General features: G+C 45.2%; 1 protein-coding gene across 1 annotated transcript in view; it reads left to right on the top strand.

The window, feature by feature from the left end:
• Window positions 1–816: 816 nt before the first annotated feature.
• Window positions 817–5637, top strand: part of MAP3K14 (mitogen-activated protein kinase kinase kinase 14) — a 33097-nt gene continuing 28276 nt past the window's right edge. Inside the window, exon 1 of the mRNA XM_019554479.1 lies at window positions 817–903. The gene's annotated coding sequence lies outside the window, so the exon portion shown is untranslated. The remainder of the gene's footprint in view (window positions 904–5637) is intronic.

The following is a 5637-nucleotide window of genomic DNA, read 5'->3' as shown; positions in this document are numbered from 1 at the left end:
TGAGTTCTGCCTGCTCTATGTTTTTTGGAGGAATATACAATTTGGGACTGATTTCGCTGATCTGACCCAGACCGAGAAATATATTAATAATAATTAAAAAAATCCTCTGCTTTGCACTCGCCTTCCCTTGGCTTTGCTGAGGAGAAAAGCCACAGGGGGAGCCCCAATAGGGTGTTGCTGACCTTTGCTGAGGAGGTGGGAGCAGGACAGGGAAGCGGGGGATGCCCTGCCTGCACGGCCCAGGGGGCAGGGCAGGTTCCGGGGCACCCGAGGCCACGTCCCCAGCGGCAGGAGCGAGGCAGGAACTGCGCGGGCGTTGGCTGCGCGTCCAGCTACCGCTGCGAGACGCACTCGAGGCCGGCGAGTCCGGGCACCTGCGGCGGGAAAGGGCTGGGCTCACACTCAACAGCCGTGAAACGGGCAGCCCCGCACCGCGCATGCGCCGCTCCAAGACATGGGGATAGGGAGCACCCGAACGTACGCGCCGGGACCGCTAGGCAGCTCGCTCACGCCGCGCACGCGCAATACAGCGTTTGGTAGCGCCTCCCCAGCTCCGGGGGAAGGGGGAGGGGAAAGTTTTTGCAGAAGACCCTGCCCACTTCTGGGAAAACATAGGTGCTTCTCGGCCAATCATCGGAAAGAGAAGGGGCGGTGAGCGGGCGGTTCTGGAGTGGGCGGTGGTTCTGTCTTCAGACAGCTGCGACAGCGGCTGGGCGGGAAAGAGACGCTGATTGGTCGCTGGCTTGGAAGGGGCGGTGACACAAAAGCGGGGTCTCCCAGCTGCCGAGGCTTGAGACTTGAGCCCATTGGCTGGTGGGGGGCGGGGTGTGTGCTGCCCGGCCGGCCCGGGCGCCTCAGAGTGTCGGCGGGCGGGGAGCGGCGCGGGCTGGAGCGGAGCGGCAGGTGGGTGCGGCCGCGGCCGTGGCTGGGGCCTGGGCTTTGGTCCCCCTCACGTCCGACCTCCATCTCCCCGCCTGGGTCCGGGGGCAGACGCGGTGCCGAGTTCCGCACCGAGCGCATCCGGTGGCTCCGCCGCGGGCTGTGGGCGGGGCCGGGGGCACCCGCGCTTCGCACCGCGTGGGGGCCACAGGCTCCTGCCAGCGCTGCTCTCACTGGCACGGGCCCGGCAGGAGGGAGCCTCGCGCCGCGCCTCTCAGCTCTTCCCTGGGGGCCGCTTGTGCGCCCGCACCTGCCGGCCGGCCCGCCCCCGCGCTCGGCGGGAGGCAGGGGACAGCGGCACCTTGCACACTGACGGTAGCGTGTGGGGTGGGGGGCTGCACGCAGTCGTACACACACCATGCTACACGCACATATACACACAGCCTTCCGCGTATATGTACTCATACACCCACATATGCAGACGTACAGAATCACAACCATGCGCTGGCATGTATGAACAGCCTTGCATGTCTGTGTGTGTGCATATACGCACACACACAATCACAGCTTTACATGTGTGCACTTGTGTACACGCGTATCCAGTCACATGCATACATGTGGTCATGTGTGCGTGTAGATGTGTGTGGTCACCAGCACATGCATGTGTGTGGAGACGTGGTCACAAGTGTGTATACGTGCGCAGAGTCATAAAATCTCAAGCTTTCTTGAGGCGATGCTCACTGCATCCAACGCTGCGGAATTCTGCTTTCTGCACCAAATGCAAGGAAGTTAAATTCTTTTATCAGCAGTATATAGCATCCATCATTTTGAGGGATACCTCTAGGAAAATGACTGCTTGGTCCAGGCAGTGTTCTGGGGAGTGACAAGTTTCTAAATAGTTTGGAGGAGTGTGTGTGTGACACCAGGTGTTTCCTTAAGGTGCTGTGTTGGACTGCGACCATTCCTTACATTCCATCGCTGAGGTCATGTTTATTTCATGGAAATGTGTTCTTGTACTTCTGAATGACCCCGCAAGTTTTGTCTAATATGTATTTTCAGCCCAGATGATGGAGCCTTGAATTTACTTCAGCTGAGCTGTGCTTTTTCTTTTTCTCTGTTCTGGTGAGATTGTCAGAGGAGATCAAAAGAGATGTTTTTAGCTTAGATGTTGTTTTGCTGCTAGTAAGCAAACTTTCCTTTTTGGTTTTTGAAATAACTAATTTCCTGCCTGCTTTCTGTCTAAGGCAGCGTGCATTAAAGAAGCACTCCAGATAAGAGATTAAGTTGCAGACTTTGCTGTTTTGATTGGGTGTTGCTAGGCACAGATTTACAAAGTTATTCATTAGTGGGGAGAGAGAGAATGAGGCAGTTAAGACCTTGGGATCAGTTAATCAAAATATACAAGTGAATAAGATCTGTAGTTCAGTTAAACTGTCTCTTTACTCAGTTCTCATTATCTAACCATATCACTTTTTCTTTGAAACAATTTTTAACAAAATGTTCTAGTACTTCTTGACTGGTTACGTTAGTGCAGTGGGTGTTTTCAGATGCTTCCTGTCTGCTGCTTTTTCATATTAGTTGGACTGAAAACATATGTACATATGTACCCTGCTGTGTACATCAGAAATGGCATCATGAAATTGGCATGCATAAATAACTTTCAGATTGCTTTTTATGGGTCCTTTTTATGAGTTGGACGCTGCAGATGGGAATTAAAATCCTGATTCAATGTATTGAGCGTTAAAGCGCTATAAAAGTTCATAGCACCATCTAACTGGCCTAAAATTAATGACTTTGCAAGGAATATGTTTTGAATGAGTCATCAGTTATTAACTGTATTAAGTGTTAGGTTTCTTTTGGGGAAAATAAAGATTCTAAAAAAATAATGTACTGTGTAACCGGAAATATAGGTAACTTGAAATCATGTTTATAGTATATCAGGAGTCTTTTTAAGTGTATGTGTGCACTTGTGTGGAACTGAATGAAAATCTCTATCTCTAAGAACGTGTGGGAGATGATTCAAAGTCTGTTGAGATTATTAGGCAGACAAGGTTCTTTGGGTAAATCTTTTACCCTCTGCCTGAAGAGGGGTGTTTGTACCTAAAAGCTTGAAAAGAAGAATTTTTCCAACTATTTTAACTGGTCTAATACAAGATATCAGCTTTACCCAAAGAACCTTGTCTGCCTATATCCTTAGATCAATATGGCTACAACCAGCACCCCTGAAACACTGAGATTATTAGGCATTTTGAAGGGAAAGAGCATTGGATTCAAGCTATACAGCAGCTTCATGAGAGGGCAAGTCCTTTTGTTTTAAGATTGTTGGGCTGCTGCTTGCTTTTTGTATTTTGGCATGTTGGTAACACAATGGATAACCTGGAAGTGACTAGATGAATCTAAAAGTTGAATTTGTAGATGGTACATCATTTAAAATGGTTAGCATTTGACTAATAGTAATTTCCTAAGATTAAACAGTGAAACTGAGCAGTTCAGTTTCACTTTCTGGTTCTCATACCTCACTGCAATACTGTTTGGGTTCACAAGACTGAAGGGGGAATATTTAATGAAGCTTATGTGTAAAGTTGAGTAAAACCATTTAAATGATGTCCTGCTGATGTTACTTGATATTTTAGTGTAAGGATAGATGGCCTAATGACCTTGGAGTTTACAGTATTTTGTAATATTTGGCAATAGTTGTGTCCTGTCTACCCAAACAACGCTGCATTGTTAAAAAGCTGTTCTGCTACATGGTTCATGTAGAACCTAACTGGGCAGCATCCTTCAAATGCTCTTTTATTTTAAGTTAGGGAAGTGATATTTATGATTCGATTCCCTGTATAAGTGCTTGGGGTGGGGGCGGGGGAGAGAGGATGGAATCAAGCTGTTGTATCTATTAATGTGCCCTGAAGTCTGCTGGGGCAGTATAGAAAACTAAATGTGTCTAGACTGAAGATGTTTTCAGTTAAGGTTGTAGCTTCTGTAGTATTTATTTTCAGGATGAGTGACAGACATTACACAGTTAATTTAAATGGATTCAGGTAAATGCAAAAATAGTCTCAATGTCACGTCCAGTTCAATACTAGGAAAAGAATACTGTTATGGAAATCATGTGGTGAAAGAAGAGTTCGGTGTCTGTCTAAAGATATGTGCAAGGACTTTTAAGTGTTAGTGGAATATTTTTTTTTTTTAAATCTAATCAAATATTTCCTTGAACATGTGGAACCAAAACCTTACAATATAGCAGTAGTACATGAGAACGGAAAAAGACTAAGCCAGTTACACTTCACAATAACAAAGCTAATGAAGGAAAGTAATAAAAATGGAAAAAAAACAGACTTTGAAAATTCTTTTTGGTTTTAATGCTTGCAGGTATTAATGTAAGTAAAATGATCTGAAGACTAATAGTGACCCTTTTAAAATATGAGTAGTCTTTTGTCAAGCATGCTTTGTGCAGGAGTACTTGACAATGCATGAAAATCCAGATTAGAATCAGATAAGGTTTTGTAGATACTCCTAAGATTTTAATACTTTTTAGGAGAATGTGCTCTGTCTTCTAAATGTTTTAATTCATGCTTAGACAAACTGAAGCTCTTCTTTGCTGGCTCTGCAATAGTTGGTAACCAGAGCTATGCTGCCCCATGGTCTGCCCTGAACTAACAAGGAAGAAAACGGAACCATTTTAATTTCAGTTCTGTTTGAAACATGGGCAGTGGAGGAAGTCTGGGTGTGTACCAGCTAAATGGAAGATGGTAGACAAATGGGTCACTCGGTTCAAAGAAGGAAGGTGAAACCTTAAGAACTAATTGGATATTGAGAGGGCTGTTTTTATATAAGGAAATCAGTGTCTCTTAGCTTTGTACAAATTTCTCAACACTACAAGGCCTTATCTACAGCTTCCAGAGAGAACTTTAATGCAGTTGTGACCAAGTGTTATTCTCCTGGTGGTTGGTAGAAGGTTTCAGACAAGCTCAGACCCTTTTTTACTATGATGTTGTCTAACCCTGCAGACACCTGAGCCTTACTAGCTTTTAGCTTCCACTGGTGAAGCTGGCAATTCAAGGTCCCCAAAAGACTTGGGGTTTAGACCTAGTCTAGAAGGAAGAATCTATCATTCCCTGTTGCTACGGTGATGGAATTCTCGACCCCCTCCTGCAGTTGTGAAACTTTTTTTTTTCTTAGTTAGAAGATATTACTAAGACTTTAAATGTATAAAGCAGCTGCAAGACCTGTGTGAAATACATTGTTCAGAAGAATTATTTTGATAAAAAATCAAGAAACTCTTAAAGGAAACACTGTGTGCTTCAAACTGATGGGCAATCTGAAACTGCTCCTTAACATTATATTTGTTGATTTTTTTTTTTTTTTTTCTTGTAGGCTTAAAACCCTCATAGAAAATAAGAGTTGTAAGGGACCTCAGGAGGTCATCTGTTCCAACCCCCTGCTCAAAACAGGACCATCCCCAACTATACAATCCCAGCGAAGGCATTGTCTAGCCAGGTCTTAAAAACCTCTAAAGATGGAGATTTCTCAACCTGTCTGGGTAACCTGTTTTAGTGCTTTATTCTCTTCCTAGTGAGAGTTTTTCCTAATGTCTATCCTAAACTTCCTTTTACAGCTTAAGACCATTGCTCCCTGTTTTGTCATCTGTGACCACTACGAACAGTTTAGCTCCATCCTCTCAGGCAGCTGAAAGCTGCTATTAAATAGCTTCTCAGGCTGTGTCCAGATGAGCACGTATGAGTGTGCAGTATGTGGTGT

The sequence above is a fragment of the Crocodylus porosus genome, unplaced genomic scaffold (assembly GCF_001723895.1).
Source record: "Crocodylus porosus isolate Cpor-Errol unplaced genomic scaffold, CroPor_comp1, whole genome shotgun sequence".
NCBI lineage: Eukaryota > Metazoa > Chordata > Crocodylia > Crocodylidae > Crocodylus > Crocodylus porosus.
Note: the sequence above shows the minus strand (reverse complement) of the source record. Positions and strands in the feature narration are given on the sequence as shown.